Source organism: Mobula birostris, chromosome 13 (genome assembly GCF_030028105.1).
Source record: "Mobula birostris isolate sMobBir1 chromosome 13, sMobBir1.hap1, whole genome shotgun sequence".
Classification (NCBI taxonomy): Eukaryota; Metazoa; Chordata; class Chondrichthyes; order Myliobatiformes; family Myliobatidae; genus Mobula; species Mobula birostris.
Genome location: NC_092382.1, coordinates 58,224,877 through 58,242,711, shown reverse-complemented (window position 1 = coordinate 58,242,711; position 17,835 = coordinate 58,224,877). Strand labels below are relative to the sequence as shown.

General features: G+C 44.2%; 2 non-coding genes across 2 annotated transcripts; both read left to right on the top strand.

The window, feature by feature from the left end:
• The first annotated feature begins 6,742 nt into the window (after positions 1-6,742).
• trnap-cgg (transfer RNA proline (anticodon CGG)) lies at positions 6,743-6,831 on the top strand. Its single transcript is given in 2 exon segments — positions 6,743-6,778; positions 6,796-6,831. It is a non-coding gene; the product is annotated as a tRNA-Pro (tRNA).
• Positions 6,832-17,393: 10,562 nt separating this feature from the next.
• On the top strand, positions 17,394-17,475 carry trnas-uga (transfer RNA serine (anticodon UGA)). Its single transcript has one exon. It is a non-coding gene; the product is annotated as a tRNA-Ser (tRNA).
• Positions 17,476-17,835: the final 360 nt, after the last annotated feature.

Genomic DNA, 17,835 nt, shown 5'->3' with positions numbered 1-17,835 from the left:
AAATGTGTCTGACTGTTAGAGAGTTGAACAGTAGTATTAACACGAACCGGAGTAATGGCACTACAACGGTAGTAAGCCAGTCATATCTCAACCACCCGGGATCCGTATCGTTGCTGGGCTTTGGAATACAGTCCCAGGGTATATTGTCAATCACTTTCGTAGGGTGGTATGTAAGGAAATTTGGCACATTATAAAAGCAGAACAGAAGGCCGGTTGTTGCCAGAACCACAACCGCAGTTTTCCCAGTGCAATACATTGCTTTCCGCTTCTGGCAACAGATGGCGACAAACCGATCAAACTTAAAAGTGACAGTGAACCAGACAGAACAGTCTGTGGCTGAAAATCCTAGACAGAAATCACACTGCATACCGGGGTGATGTCCAGGAGAGTCCCGGGGAAGTAATAATAACTGATCCTCCACAATATGACCCGAAAGATGATGGTTAGTCGATCCGTCATCGCCATGGCTACCAGGTAGCGAGGGGTGCAGGTGGAGAGGCCGCATTATCCCCGGGACAAGATCGTAATAGCCACTAAGTTCACTGAGGAAACAGCAGAGAGATAGAGTGCATTATTGTTTCGCCTTTCCATGGGTCTCAGGGCAAGGATAACCTGGACAATGAGAACAATTGCACTTTGCAGATAACTCATTTTTGGATGTTGACAAGTGTAAAGCGAGAATGACCGATGTCTGAAGCGCGTAACTGCTGGGTGAACGGGTACGGAACGCTGTTTGAGAAGGAAGCATTGTCAATTGATGGCCAAGGGAGCTATGGGAAAATCAATATAAATTTCCCATCAAAGGTACTCGAGTAGCGTGTAAAGCCTGGATACCTCGGCAACTGTCTCAACGACGCCGATTCCCGAGTTCTCGTCACTTATGTTCTGGCAAACTCCACATAGAGCCAAGGCCTGCTCCCTCCGTCTCTGTTCACTTCCAAAGTTCTATGTTGAAGACAATTTTATTTCCTGCAGTTGCATGTCTTATTCTCGCTTCTTTTGTATTCTGCAACTACATTTCTTCGTGGTTCCTTCACACTATATCAATGGATCTTAACAGAAAGTTTCAGTTTTCGCTTTTAAAGATTTTGCCTGACCCGCTGAAATTTAAAATATTTTGCACGTTGGTGATTAAACCATGTAATTTTCAAAGGAAAGCCAATGTAGATACTTCAAAACATTTGTCACTTTTAGGGGTTGCTCCAAATTTCTGCAGCATTTTACTAAATGCTTCGATGCTTTTTCTTCGAGAGCGGAGTATCGCCTTTACCCGGTCTGACCTCCCACGGACACTGCTGGGTTGACTCTTACTTCTTTCTTCAGCTGACGAATAATAGGGCGTGGAAACAAATCCTGGTACACTAAAACGCACACAGACCCTATATGAATTTTGAAAACTCCCGATATTTCGGAGTCTAACTCAGAAGTGTAGTCTATCGCTCTCTTCTGATTTTCACCGGGGTTTCGCTTCCCGTGTTCCTTTGAAGGTCGCAGCAGTTTCTTAAAACACCGTGCAATACATTAAAATTTAAATTTAATACATGTACAGTATCGCCATTGACGCGGATAACACCAATTAACCCGTAAAGGTTCCGAGCGCAGTTTACCGGAGTTTACTTTGACAGCGGCTTTGCACTGACAAATCAAAACTGCCAGCTCTGAATCCACAAAATGAATCCGTCTCTCCGAACTTCCACTGCACATCTGTGTCAACAGCCGGTTCATTTTCAGCTGACACCACAGATAAATCTGCAAGGGAATTTCTGAAAAAAAAACACGATGTTTAGACACAGTGCTTGCATCGATACAGCAACATCACAACTTTGTCGGTAACTGAACGAAATCACAGACCAGGCACACAGGGCTGCAAATGATAGTTCGCCGATATTCTTACCAGAAACACCGATAACGGCTACGGTCAAGTAATATGTCTTTCTCACACGGTAAAATGTTTGAAGCATGCTGTGTGAAATTCAGCCTGTCTTCTAGCTGCCCGCGATCTCGCTGAAGAAACTTTAAGCTGATGAATCTCCACGGTCATTCATACTCGCTCCAGCACACTGAATATTCAGTGCTACATAAGGCTGACGGGCCTTACAACAGCTGGTATAAAAATAAGAATGATGTCATTCAATTAAAATCCCAATTGTGATGAGGTATGGAGAGCTTGAGACGAAATTACAAAATCACAAAGATGAAGAAATGACATGCGAGAAGTCAGTGAATGTTGTTGCGAAGGATCACATCTCGGTTGCATGGTACTCATTGTTGATCTTGTCCATTCCTTGGTTCCACGGACTTTGTCATCATAGACCAATGCTCTACTGTTAGTCATCTGTTCCGTTTGACTGGCAATAAAACACAAGAAAAATTAAGACAGAGATTGATAAGTATCCGAGTAGCCAGGCCATCAAAGGTTATGGTGAGAAGGCGTGGGAGTGGGAATAAATGGGAGAATGGATCAGTTCATAATAAAATGGCGGAGCAGACTCGATGGACCGAATGGCCGACTTCTGCTCCTTTGTCTTATGGTCTTATGGTCTTATGGTTATTTGTGTGCTCTTGGTGAGAGTAAGAGTTCGGCACAGACTAAAAGGGCCGGGATGGCCTGTTTCCGTGCTGTAATTGTTATATGTTTATAGTATTACACAGTAATATAGCCTTAAACCAATAAAGCGTCCACGCTTACCATACCACCATAAGAACATGAGACGTAGGAGCAGAATTAGGCCATTCAGCACTGCCATATCATTTAATGCCCTGTCCAATCAGGAAACTCTCACCTTCTGCTTTAAATATACCCACAGACTTGGCCTCCGCTGCAGTGTGTGACAGAACATTCCGCAGACTCACTACTCTCTGGCTAAAGAAAAAAATATCCTGCTTACCTCTATTCTAAAAGATCGCCCTTCAAATCTGAGGCTGTGCCCGCTAGTTCTGGATACCCCCACCATAGGAAACTCCCCTCCACAACTACCTTGTCTAGTCCTTTCAGTATTCGGTGGGTTTCAATGCGTGGTAACTTCTGCCTGACGTTATCTGGATACCCCCACCATAGGAAACTCCTCTCCACAACTACCTTGTCTAGTCCTTTCAGTATCCGGTGGGTTTCAATGCGTGGTAACTTCTGCCTGACGTTATCCTTGCTGTTGATGCTTGTTGAACACGGGGTTCCTGCTCACACTTGTAAGATAAAGAACTGCAACGAAGTGTCCATTGCTATCACGGAAATCCAGAAATTGTTCAGCGACAGCACGGTAAATCTCACCTCCAGTGCTGGATCAGACTGCAGCTTACGCTTCCTCTGCCATCAAAGTCAAGTTCTCAGCATGAGCAGAAGATCCAGAGAAACGGACCCTACCCAGTCGGACACTTGTTGGAAGGGAGGAAAATGCTGACCATTTTGTCCCGGATTTGTAATGGATTGTGAGAACGGCTGAGGAAATCGTCTGGGGCTGCGGTCACCGAGACCTCGACATTATCAAAGGCAACTCGCATTAGTCCTGCTGTTCTACAGTGTCTTCGACCTCATACCGTCAGGCACAACGTACCACGGGCTAAGAACAACGATTGTTCGGCTGGGTAACATCTTCTTCGCCCTGTGAGACTTCTGAACAGCTATTTGGCATCCATTAGACATTATTTATGGCAATGTATTTAGTGTTATTCACACATGTTTAACTATATGTTGTACCGGATATGCACTTAATGTCAACTTGTACAGTATATCTCCAGGATATATGTTTACTCTCTGGTAATATTATTGTGGTAACAATATTTTATGCCTTGTATGTGTATAGATTTTGTGTTTCGCAGCTTGGTTCCAGATAAAAAGTTGATTCGTTTAGATGTGTACATGTTTATGGTTAACTGGCAGTAAATTTTAAGCTGAACTTGAATGATAAGTTTGAAGAGATTTATGTGAGAACAAGTGGCAGGAATGGTACTCGGATGCACGATTGCAAAGCAGAATGGATTCCCAGTCCATCGTTTTAACCTCACCACCACCTCGAAGCTTATTCCGTGTTCTGTATTTCTTCAGAACACACACATTCTCCATTTATGTTCCGCGCATGTGTTTCATGTTCTATGTCTATTGATATTGTACGCCCATGTTCAGCAACATTCATGAATATGGATATGGAAAGGTTCGAGAGATATGGGCCAAACACAGGAAAATGAAAGTAGCTATCACAGGCCCCTTAGGCGCTGTGGTCGTTTTGAGCAGAAGTGTCCTACTCCATGCACAGTAGCTCAGAGAACCTGTGAGTATACTGTATAGTGGAAACATATAAAATTATTTTAAATTAACAAAGTCCAGTTGTTTTCTTTTCACACAATTTGACTTCACGTAAACAGACGTTATAGGAATTCACCAGCTGATTCTAAAATAGGAACTTTTCATGGATTGGGCAGTCACGATAAGGCGGCAGCTAAATACTATTGGCAATTTCCAAATAATCTGACCGTGTGGCTTGATGGATAAGGCGTCTGATTTCGGCTCTTGATGTGAGATTATCAGAAGATTGCAAGCTCGAATCCTGTAACAGTGGCTAACCAGAAGGTCATGGCTACTTGCATCGATTTTGAAGTGTCACGCGCCGTGAATAAGATGACTGGGTTACTCCGCCTTCCTGGGAAAAGTAACCAAATATCGCGTCTTCCTTTCACGCAGTATTTAATTTTATATATTTTATCTGTGATATATTTAGGAAAACACCCTCATAAACAACACGTTCGAGCTCCCTCAGCTGCTGATTGGAAGGCGAAGTGTGGTGCACATTCACAGGTCAGGCCGCAGTAGAGGAAACAAATGAACTTCTTAACTATTGGGAAAGGAGTTTTAACGCACGTTTCCCTTCCATCAGCACTGTGCGCGGGGACGGTCCTGATTGAGATGCAAAGAATTCTAACTGGAATCCAGAAACATGGTTACTTTTCAAGGAAGGACGATCGGAGATGTATGAGTTCAGTGTGAGGTGTGAGACCACTGTGTTTCCGTGTATCTTATCCCAGTCCCGCTGTGAAACTGTGAGAAATATCACTTTGCTGAGAGTATTTCAAACAATGATAATGTATCCCACGTTTACACCATATGCGGAACTAATCGTGTAAAGTTAGTTAACATCGTCAACACTTTCTGTGGGACCTTTCAAAACATCTCGTCTTCTCTAAAGGCAATCCTAAACTTTTTTTTTTAATCCAAACTGCTCGCACCAAGTCCATTTGATTCCATTCTCAGCTTCTCTGTCAAAACGAGCGACATCTCATTCTAAACAGTAGTAGCAACCTGGAAAAAAAAATGTTTTCTCGGATCCCATCCCCGGAAACTTGAAAGCACATTAATCCTTTGATTGGCTGTGGTAATGAAATTAACCACAAGTTCATCCACCATGGCCAGGATAGATCAGTGGTCTAAAATTTTGTATTTAGATCGCAGTTTCCACTGGAGAGGTAGTTTCCAATCCAGAACGAGGGGTCACAGTTTGAGGATAAGGGGGAAGCCTTTTAGGACTGAGATTAGGAAAAACTTCTTCACACAGAGAGTGGTGAATCTGTGGAATTCTCTGCCACAGGAAACAGTTGAGGCCAGTTCATTGGCTATATTTAAGCGGGAGTTAAATATGACCCTTGTGGCTACGGGGATCAGGGGGTATGGAGGGAAGGCTGGTGCAGGGTTCTGAGTTGGATGATCAGCCATGATCATAATAAATGTCGGTGTAGGCTCGAAGGGCCGAATGGCCTACTCCTGCACCTATTTTTTATGTTTCTATGTTTCTATCCATGACAGTTCGGCATTCTTCCTCCCTTCCGTTCTTTGTTTTCTTCATTTTACACCCAATTCTGCTGAAGGAATTTATCTGTCATTCAGCAGATATCTCTATCATGTTGTTTTTCACGATCTTCTCTTTTTCCCCTCGGCTGTTAGCAAGACATGAAACATCCTTCACACACTCTCTCATTCCATCTCCATACTATTTTTTACCCAAACAGCAATGTGGTGATGGCATCGGCCATAACAAGCATACTCAATGTGGAGTGGGGCAAAGTGTATGGTAGGTTGTACAGTTTGAATGGGAACCTTCTTGTGAATTTTGACTTCGATGGACTGAAAAGAGATAAATACAGATAGTAAATTCGGAAGGTGACGTGGCATGAGTTGAAAGGTCACGTGACGGAACAATGCTTGTCAGTGAAAGGATAATCAAAGTAACTCACCAGAATGTGAGACGAACTTGCGAAATACACACAACATGCTGGAGGAACTCAGCAGACCAGGCAACATCTCTGGAAAAGAGTACAATCGACGTGTGAATATTCGCCCTGAATAAAGTTCTTACTGTGTGCCATTTATCAAACGACTCTGCTGTTCATGAAACAAATACTTCTGTACACCCGCCTGAAATCATTCTAATTATCAGCCGTCCACCAGCCGCCGGGGCAGGGAATCGCTGAGCATCACCCTGTGCAAGAAAAATATGGTCGGAATTGAGTTTTAAACACACGTCCCTTGTTTGGGTCCCTTCCACTGGCAAACGCATTCTGACGTGCACTATATCAGGATCCGTTATATTCTAATTTTGACTGAATCAAGTAGCGAATACTCGTAATCTCATAGGAATACGGGCCTAACATATTTTGACATCAGGCTCTCCTCTCAACAGCGGAAAGGACAATGAGTTTTCTACCAATTGACTTTAAATGGCTTCGTAGTTCAGCTGTGACGCAATCTGCGAACGTGGGCTCGTTGGTCTAGTGGTATGATTCTCGCTTCGGATGAATAAGCATACAATATGCGAGAGGTCCCGGGTTCAAATCCCGGACGAGCCCCGTTATTGGATATTATCAGCGATTTGCTTCACTATTTCTGAATTGACGCACGAGATAATTGGCTGCATGAAAAAGAAACACTGAAGAAGGAATTGGAAATAGTTTTTAAGGCAGGGAAGTTTGAAGTATCACATTTTGGAGTGTCAAACCAGCTGCGTATTCATTCTATGAATGGTAGAGCACCGGGGAGTGCAAATCAGCAGGGAGTGAGAGTGGTAGACGGGCATAGTTTGCTGAAACCCGTCTCATATGCAGAGAGACTGTGGGAAAGGTGTTGGGCACGCTGGTCTTAGGAGGTCAGTGTTGGAGTTGGGAGATTGCGTTGCTGTTACACTCTATTGTGGAAATAGGTGTAAAATGGAAAGAGCACAGACAGTCTTTGGAAAACGATGGATCTGCATGTCGACGAGCGCTGTAGACAATTATGTGGAAGAACAAGAAATTGGCAAGTGATTTTACATTGCTTAAACTCTTCTCTTTTTCTGACCAGGACACAAGCGCCTCTAACTTGCATACAATATCGGCATATACATTTCCTAGGGTTTCAAATCGGTGCGACCAGAAATTAGGTGTCAAAAGAAACCGCTCACTCCGGTCACATTATTTTGCCAAACGCTTGGAATTTAGAGAGCTGCAATTTTAACACTGAATTCACTTTCTCTGATCCAGATTGAGAGTCTCAATTCTGATCTTCACCAAGTGAAGTCTGGTCAAGTCAAGTCACTTTTTATTGTCATTTCAACCATAACTGCTGATACAGAACATAGTAAAAATGAGACAACGTTTTCCAGGACCATGGTGCTACATGAAACAATACATAAACTACACTGAACTACGTAAGAAAAAAACACAAAAACTACACTAGACTACAGACCTATCCAGGGCTACATAAAATGCACAACACAGTGCAGGCACTACATTTAATAATAATAAATAATAAATAAGACAGTAGATACAGTAGAGGGTATAGAAGGTTGGTGTAAAGCCAGGCTCTGGGTATTGAGGAGTCTGATAGCTTGGGGGAAGAAACTGTTACATAGTCTTGTCGTGAAAGCCCGAATGCGTCGGTGCCTTTTTCCAGATGGCAGGAGGGAGAAGAGTTTATATGAGGGGTATGTGGGGTCCTTCATAATTCTGTTTGCTTTGCGGATGCAGCGTGTGATGTAAATGTCTGTGATGGCGGGAAGAGAGACCCCGATGATCTCAGCTGTCCTCACCATCGGCTGCAGGGTCGTGCGATCCGAGATGGTACAATTTCTGATCCAAGCCGTGATACAGCTGCTCAGGATGCTCTCAATACAACCTCTGTAAAATGTGGTGAGAATGGGGTTGGGGGTGGTGATATGGACTTTTCTTAGCCTTCGCAGAAACTAGAGACGCTGCTGGGCTTTCCTTGCTACAGAGCTGGTGTTGAGGGACCAGGTGAGATTCTCCGCCAGGTGAACACCAAGAAATTTGGTGCTCTTACCGATCTCTACGGAGGAGTCGTCGAAGCTCAGCGGAGAGTGGTCATTCCGTGTCCACCTGAAGTCAACAACCATCTCTTTTGTTTCGTTCACATTCAGAGACAGGTTGCTGGCTCTACACCAGTCCGTTAGCCGCTGCACCTCTTCTGTGTATGCTGACTCTTCGTTCTTGCTGATGAGACCCAGCACGGTCGTGTCATCGGCGAACTTGATGATGTGGTTCGAGCTGTGTGTTGCGACACAGTCGTGGGTCAGGAGAGTGAACAGCAGTGGACTGAGCACACAGCCCTGGGGGGCCCCCGTGCTTAGTGAGATGCTGCTCCCGATCCGGACTGACTGAAGACTCCCAGTCAGGAAGTCTAGGATCCAGTTGCAGAGGGAGGTGTTAAGGTCCAGCAAGCTCAGCTCTCCAATCAGGTACTGAGGAATAATTGTGTTAAATGCTGAACTGAAGTCTACGAATAGCATTCGAAAGTACGTGTCTTTTTTTTCCAGGTGGGTTAGGGCCAGGTGGATGGTCGTGGCAATGAGGTCGTCTGTTGAACGGTTGAGACAGTACGAGAACTGCAGGGGGTCCAGTGAGGGGGCAGCAGGACTTTGATGTGTCTCGTGACGAGCCTCTCAAAACATTTCATGATGATGGATGTGAGTGCAACGGGACGGTAGTCGTTGAGGCAGGACACCAACATTTGTCTTACGGATGTGACTTATTTCAGAATCAATATCAGAATCGGTTTTAATATCTCGGACATATGTCGGGAAATCTGTTAACTTAGCGGCAGCAGTACAATCAATACATGATAAATCTCCCAAAAAAAGTCAATCAAACATTCAATTAGAGTAAACATATTATGTATATTAAATTGTTAAATAAAAAAAGAAGAGCAAAAGCAGATTAAAGAGTGAAGTAGTGTTCAGAGGTTCAATGTCCATTTAGACATTGGACGGCAGAGGGGAAGAATTGGTTCCTCTATCGCTGAGTCTGTGGCTTTAGGCTTCTGTACCTCCTTCCTGATGGTAACAATGAGAAGAGGCATGTCCTGGGTGATTAAGTCTTTAATGACTGTCGCCGCCTTTCTGGGGCACCGCTACATAAAGATGTCCTGGATACAACGGGGGCTTGTCCCCATGGTGGAGCTGACTAATTTCATAACTTACTGCCAGTCTCGCCGCTGGCTTTTCCGGGCAGCAATGAAGATCCTTCATCTCGCTCATTGGCGATGTTCAGGGATTCATTTATCGTGTCAGTAGCTTTCTCTCGCTTTGCACAATTGCCTCCAAAGTCCCGGGTACCGATTCAGAAATACTGACAGATACATATGAATATGGGCTCTTCATTTTCGTTTCCCTAAAGTTTTATTGACCAGTTCGGCTTGTTAGCTCTGAGCTAAACTCTCGAAATTGTAGGACCGGTGGAACACTCTCAGTCTGCCCTCTACCATTTCACTTGTTTGGCATGAGTGACCCTACCAAGAGCCAAAGCATTAACTCCTAACTCAGCCAGCTTCGCTCTCCAGGTTACTGAGACACACAAACCTTCAAACCACGACTAGGTTGTGTTCCGTTTGGAGGCTACTGGTGTGATCACTAATAACAAGCCAACTCTGAGTCGAATACCTGGAATACCTGACAACATAACGAGCTAAAACCATTCACGTGAAAGTGATAATCTCAGCCCATCTTGTGTTTGCAATGAAATGTGCAAACCCTTTATGAAGCGTGTCGTTCCCCGTGACGCCGCTCGTTGCTACATTCTGTAGATACTGAACCATTTCAGCGACAACCGAGAACAGATTACTCACAGTCATTCACACCGGGTAGTCCAGCGGAAAAGCCAGTGCGTTGACTGGATTGCTGAGGAATGACCGGGACGGGTGAAGCACCCAGGAGGCAGTGACTTTCCCTGCTAACCACACCGCACTGGGAACTTGAAGGAACACATAGTTTGGGTTCACTCTGCATGCAATCCTGCTTCTAATGACACCAATAGGCGTATAAGCATCAGATTAATATGCTGGTTGGGTGGATTCGAAGCAACAACCTTCTAATCAATTTTATCAAAGCATAGGAATTAATTGTCAGGTGAGAATTCATGCTTCAGGTGAACAAACTCAAATCCTCACTGAGGGTTCAGAAGGGTGAATACCTTCAGGTTCTTGGGCCTCAGCATCTCAGAGGATTCGTCCTGGTTCCAACATGGACCAGACGCCATTACTGTTCATTAACGAGGTTTAGAGAATCAAATGAAGTTTTATGGACGTACGTGGAGAGCATTGTCATTCGTTGCATCAGTCTGATGTGGGGCGGTGTCCCAATCCATAGGAGGTGCAGAGTGCTGTAGTCTCAGCCAGTTCCATCACGGGCACATCTCGCCACTATCGAGGACATGTTCGAAACACGGTGCCAAAAGAAGGCTGCGTGCGTCATTCAGGTCCTTCGCCAGACCAAACATCCCCTCTTCACACTACTGCTCTCGGGATGGGGAGTGGAGTGATGGAAATAGTATCCTGAAAATAGAAAATATTTTTAATTTATTAAGAGCCTCTTCCCCTCTGCTTAGACATTTCTCAACACATGAACACCCCCTAACAATTCCCTTTGTAAATGCCTATTTACTTAATTTTATTGTAGTGACATATTGAAAATAAATCAAATCCTCAGAGAGAGGTAACAGAGGATCGGAGGATGGGAGTTATATACAGGCGTCGATCAGTCGATTTGAGTACAAATGACAACAGGAGATGTACAAGGCATGTAAAAATGGAAATATTACGATGATCATTGTAGGATTTCAGGTAGTTTGGGAAAGTCTAGTGGGCGCTGGATCCCCAGAGAGGTAATTACTGGATGGCGTTTTTAAAACAGATTGTGGTTGAACCCATTAGGAAAAGGCAATTGTGGATTGTGTGTTGCGTTGTGCTTTGACAAGGCAGAGTAATATACAGGAATGCTTAAGAGGCGGTGATTGTAATATGATCGAATTTATCCTGCAGTCTGAGAGCGGGAAAATAAAATTAGACATATGAGTATTTCATGCAGCAAGTGGAACTGCAGTGGCACGAGTGAGCAGAATAAAAATAGGTTCAAAAGGTTAATTTTATTGCCAAAACCTGTATGTACAATACAGCTCTGATATTTGTCTGCTCCAGACTGCATTGAAACACAGGGAGGCCATGGGTGTTGAAGCAAGGACAGACATCGACCCCGGCACGAGAAACGAAAAGAAAACAATCTCGCAGACCCCAAAATACCTGTTCCCCCGCAGCAAAAAAATAGCGACAATAGCAGTCCCCGAACACGTCACTGGCAGAAAAAAAATATCAGGGATGAACACAATCCTCGACTCCGCCACTCGCAGAAATAAAATCAGGAACGATAACAGTCCTCAAACGCGTCAGTCGCATGGAAAAGCAACGGCAATAACAGTTCCCGACCACGTCACTCACAGAAAAAAAAAATCAGGGACTATAACAGCCCTGAACCCCATTAGTCACGGAAATAAAATCAGGAACGATAACAGTCCTTGACCTTGTCACTCGCAGAGAACAACAGCGACTTAAGTCCAGAGCTGGCCAAATCGATTGGCAAGGGGCACCAGGAGAGTTAACGGCAGATCCAACAGGGCTGGTGTTCTGGGGGCAACTGGAAAGGCGCAGGATCGATGCATCACCAATAAGAATAAATATTCGGTAGGAAGGATGAGACAACAGTGTCTGATACTGGAAAGTATAGACAGCATAAAGGGAAAAGTGAGGGCTTATAATATAACAAGCATTAGTGGGAAGCTGGAGGTTTGGGACACTTTCAAAAAACAAAAGAAGGACAGTTGTGATAGGGGACTCGATAGTAAGGGGGTCAGATAGGCGATTCTGTGGACGCAGTCCAGAGACCCGGATGGTAGTTTGCCTCCCTGGTGTCAGGGTCCGGGATATTTCTGATCGTGTCCAAGATATCCTGAAGTGGGAGGGTGAGGAGCCAGAGGTCGTGGTACATATAGGTACCAATGACATAGGTAGGAAAAGGGATGAGGTCCTGAAAGGAGAATATAGGGAGCTAGGAAGGGAGTTGAGAAAAAGGACTGCAAAGGTAGTAATCTCGGGATTACTGCCTGTGCCACGCGACAGTGAGAGTAGGAATGCGATGAGGTGGAGGATAAATGCGTGGCTGAGGGATTGGAGCAGGGGGCAGGGATTCAAGTTTTTGGATCATTGGGACCTCTTTTGGCGCAGGCGTGACCTGTACAAAAAGGACGGGTTGCACTTGAATCCTAGGGGGACCAATATCCTGGCAGGGAAATTAGCGGGGGCTACTGAGGTGACTTTAAACTAGAATGGTTGGGGGTGGGAATCAAATTAAAGAGGCTAGGCGTGAGGAGGTTAGTTCACTACAGGGGAATGGGAACCAGTGCAGAGAGGCAGAGGGGTGTAAAGTGAGGGAAGAAACAAAAATTACTATGGAGAAAAGTAAAAGTGGCAGGCCGACAAATCCAGGGCAAGCATTAAAAAGGGCCACTTTTCAGCATAATTGTATAAGGGCTAAGAGAGTTGTAAAAGAGCGCCTGAAGGCTTTGTGTGTCAATGCAAGGAGCATTCGTAATAAGGTGAATGAATTGAAAGTACAGATTGTTATTAATGATTATGATATAGTTGGGTTCACAGAGACATGGCTCCAGGGTGACCAGAGATGGGAGCTCAACGTTCAGGGATATTCAATATTCAGGAGGGATAGACATGAAGGAAGGGGAGGTGGGGTGGCGATGCTGGTTAAAGAAGAGATTAACGCAATAGAAAAGGAAGACATAAGCTGGGAAGATGTGGCATCAATATGGGTAGAGCTGCGTAACACTAAGGGGCAGAAGACGCTGGTGAGAGTTGTGTACAGGTCACCTAACAGTAGTAGTGAGGTCGGAGATGGTATTAAACAGGAAATTAGTAATGTGTGCAATAAAGGAACAGCAGTTATAATGGGTGACTTCAATCTACATGTAGATTGGGTGAACCAAATTGGTAAAGGTGCTGAGGAAGAGGATTTCTTGGAATGTATGAGGGATGGTTTTTTGAACCAACATGTCGAGGAACCAACTAGAGAGCAGGCTATTCTGGACTGGGTTTTGAGCAATGAGGAAGGGTGAATTAACGATCTTGTCGTGAGAGGCCCCTTGGGTAGAGTGACCATAATATGGTGGAATTCTTCATTAAGATGGAGAGTGACATAGTTAATTCAGAAACAAATGTTCTGAACTTAAAGAGGGGTAACTTTGAAGGTATGAGACGTGAATTAGCTAAGATAGACTGGCAAATGACACTTAAAGGATTGACGGTGGATATGCAATGGCAAGCATTTAAAGGTTGCATGGATGAACTACAACAATTGTTCATCCCAGTTTGGCAAAAGAATAAATCAAGGAAGGTAGTGCACCCGTGGCTGACAAGAGAAATTAGGGATAGTATCAATTCCAAAGAAGAAGCAGACAAATTAGCCAGAGAAAGTGGCTCACCTGAGGACTGGGAGAAATTCAAAGTTCAGCAGAGGAGGACAAAGGGCTTAATTAGGAAGGGGAAAAAGATTATGAGAGAAAACTGGAAGGAAACATAAAAACGGACTGTAAAAGCTTTTATAGATATGTGAAAAGGAAAAGACTGGTAAAGACAAATGTAGGTCCCCTGCAGACAGAAACAGGTGAATTGATTATGGGGAGCAAGGACATGGCAGACCAATTGAATAATTACTCTGGTTCTGTCTTCACCAAGGAGGACATAAATAATCTTCCAGAAATAGTAGGGGACAGAGGGTCCAGTGAGATGGAGGAACTGAGCGAAATACATGTTAGTAGGGAAGTGGTGTTAGGTAAATTGAAGGGATTGAAGGCAGATAAATCCCCAGGGCCAGATGGTCTGCATCCCAGGGTGCTTAAGGAAGTAGCCCAAGAAATAGTGGATGCATTAGTGATAATTTTACAAAACTCGTTAGATTCTGGACTAGTTCCTGAGGATTGGAGGGTGGCTAATGTAACTCCACTTTTTAAAAAAGGAGGGAGAGAGAAACCGGGGAATTATAGACCGGTTAGCCTAACGTCGGTGGTGGGGAAACTGCTGGAGTCAGTTATCAAGGATGTGATAACAGCACATTTGGAAAGCGGTGAAATGATTGGACAAAGTCAGCATGGATTTGTGAAAGGAAAATCATGTCTGACGAATCTCATAGAATTTTTTGAGGATGTAACTAGTAGAGTGGATAGGGGAGAGCCAGTGGATATGGTATATTTGGATTTTCAGAAGGCTTTTGACAAGGTCCCACACAGGAGATTAGTGTGCAAACTTAAAGCACACGGTATTGGGGGTAAGGTATTGGTGTGGGTGGAGAGTTGGTTAGCAGACAGGAAGCAAAGAGTGGGAATAAACGGGACCTTTTCAGAATGGCAGCCGGTGACTAGTGGGGTACCGCAAGGCTCAGTGCTGGGACCCCAGTTGTTTACAATATATATTAATGACTGGGCTGAGGGAATTAAATGCAGCATCTCCAAGTTTGCGGATGACACGAAGCTGGGCGGCAGTGTTAATTGACAGGAGGATGCTAAGAGGATGCAGGGTGACTTGGATAGGTTGGGTGAGTGGGCAAATTCATGGCAGATGCAATTTAATGTGGATGAATGTGAAGTTATCCACTTTGGTGGCAAAAATAGGAAAACAGATTATTATCTGAATGGTGGCCGATTAGGAAAAGGGGAGGTGCAACGAGACCTGGGTGTCATTATACACCAGTCATTGAAAGTGGGCATGCAGGTACAGCAGGCGGTGAAAAAGGCGAATGGTATGCTGGCATTTATAGCGAGAGGATTCGAGTACAGGAGCAGGGAGGTACTAGTGCAGTTGTACAAGGCCTTGGTGAGACCACACCTGGAGTATTGTGTGCAGTTTTGGTCCCCTAATCTGAGGAAAGACATCCTTGCCATAGAGGGAGTACAAAGAAGGTTCACCAGATTGATTCCTGGGATGGCAGGACTTTCATGTGAAGAAAGACTGGATGAACTGGGATTGTACTCGTTGGAATTTAGAAGATTGAGGGGGGATCTGATTGAAACGTATAAGATCCTAAAGGGATTGGACAGGCTAGATGCAGGAAGATTGTTCCCGATGTTGGGGAAGTCCAGAACGAGGGGCCACAGTTTGAGGATAGAGTGGAAGCCTTTTAGGACCGAGATTAGGAAAAACTTCTTCACACAGAGAGTGGTGAATCTGTGGAATTCTCTGCCACAGGAAACAGTTGAGGCCAGTTCATTGGCTATATTTAAGAGGGAGTTAGATATGGCCCTTGTGGCTACAGGGGTCGGGGGTATGGAGGGAAGGCTGGTGTGGGGTTCTGAGTTGAATGATCAGCCATGATCATACTGAATGGCGGTGCAGGCTTGAAGGGCCGAATGGCCTACTGCTGCACCTATTTTTTATGTTTCTATGTTTCTCTGTTTCTAAATAAAAAATGATGAGAGGAAAGATTTAGTGGCTAATAATAGAGAAAATACCATTTTTAAACATATGAAGAATACTAGGGATGTAAGAGTAGATATCAGAAAGCTGGAAAATGACGCGGAAGAAGTAGTAATGGCGGGTAAAAGATGGACGAACTGAATGAATATTTTGCTCCAGGCTGCGCTGTGGAAGACACCAGCATAATGGCACCGATAAACGTGTGTCAGAGTGCATCAGTGAGAGTAGATGTTATGACTCTGGAGAAGGCGCCTGTGAAGCTGAAAGCTCTGAAGTTATATGTCATCGGGACCAGTTGGACTACAACCCAGGGTTCTGAAAGTGGTAAGTGAAGAGATTCTGGAGGCAGTTGTCGTACTCCTTCATGTATCATTACATTTCAGAATAGATCCTGATGGTTGGAAAATTGCGATTGTCACTCCACTCTGGGAGAATGAAGGGAGGCTAAAGAAAGGAAATTATATGCCAGGTATCCTGACTTTAACGTGTTCGAAAATTCAAAAATTGAAAGCACATCTAAGATCAAAGACATTTGAGGAGAATGAACAAAGATTTGTCAAATTGATAATCGTGTACTGTAGTATAGTAATGCATATTGGAAGAAAAGATTGAAAAAACTTTTCTAAGTGAAGATAGTTTTTAGAAATCAGAGGTGAAAAGTGACCTTGTGCAATATTCCCTAATTAATACTTCCAGGCTTAGTCAGTGGTAAAGGAAGGGAAATGCAATTTCAATATTCATTTCAGGAGAAGTAGAATATAAAAGCAACAATGTAATGTTGACAGATATAAGATACTGGTCAGAAAACACTTGGAGGGTCCAGAGAGGTTACCGAGAATGATTCCGGGAACGCATGGGTTAACATGTTTAAACGAGGCGCTTCTGCTAGCTCCGTGTCTGTGCTCACTGCAAATGGTATCTCATTGAAATTGGTCGAATATTGAAATGCTTACTTAGAGTAGAAGTGCGGAGGGTGTTTCCTTTCGTAGGGAAATGTAGGATTAGAGAGCAGGGCCTCAGAAGAGAACGATGATGGTTTAGAACAGGGATGAGACGGAATATCTGTCGCCGGAGGGTGGTGTGTCTGAGGGATTAGTTGTCACATACGGTTACGGAGGCCAACGCATTGGGTGTTAGCAGCAGAAGTTGATAATTTATTGATTGCTAAGGATGTCAATGTCAATGCCAATGTCCGATAGAATGGGTTTGAGGGGGATAATAAATCAGCTCTGCCACATTGGCGGACAGTCTTGATGGGGCGAATGGCCTGTTCCTGTTCCTCTGTCTTATGGACCTATGACTTTATATAATTAATCTATATGTGTTACACGGTATAGTTACTATAAATCTGAACAAAAAGACATATGTCCGTCATAATAACCCTGATTCTGATCCTGACCTTTATCTCAAACCGTGGAAATCTCCTTCATTTGCGACACTGACGCCAATACCATCCCCTGACACTCAAATTCTGACCTAATGGTGTTGAAACAAATTTCCAAACTGTCCAATCGTACTATTTGTATCGGAGTGATGATTCATCAAGTTCGATTACTGAAAATAAACCATGTTCAATCATCATTTCAGGTGCAGTACTACGGTACTACATGGAGCTGCGATGGCCGAGTGGTTAAGGCGTTGGACTTGAAATCCAATGGGGTTTCCCCACGCAGGTTCGAACCCTGCTCGCAGCGCTCACATTATAGGCACAAAGAACCAGAAGTCCAAATACCTGCCAATAAAATTTAAACCCCTGCCTGCTGTCTGAGCGCTGCATCTTCCCTGAGCTGACTCCTGCAAAGACTTGGTTTTTACAATCTTTAGTACAATTCAGTCCAATGCATTTCTACTCACCGTAAAGAGTTCATTTCTATCCAATTCTGATCAATCTCCTTGAGGCAGCTTAAACTCTCTGCAATTTGGAGATTTACTGTCTCATAGAACTGAATGAAGGAACTATGCAGAGCAGATTCTTCAGCGTCAGCGGGGAGAAGCGGACTCCATCCTTTCACTTTACGATACACATGACGACGTCTTCTCATCATCTGTCAGAC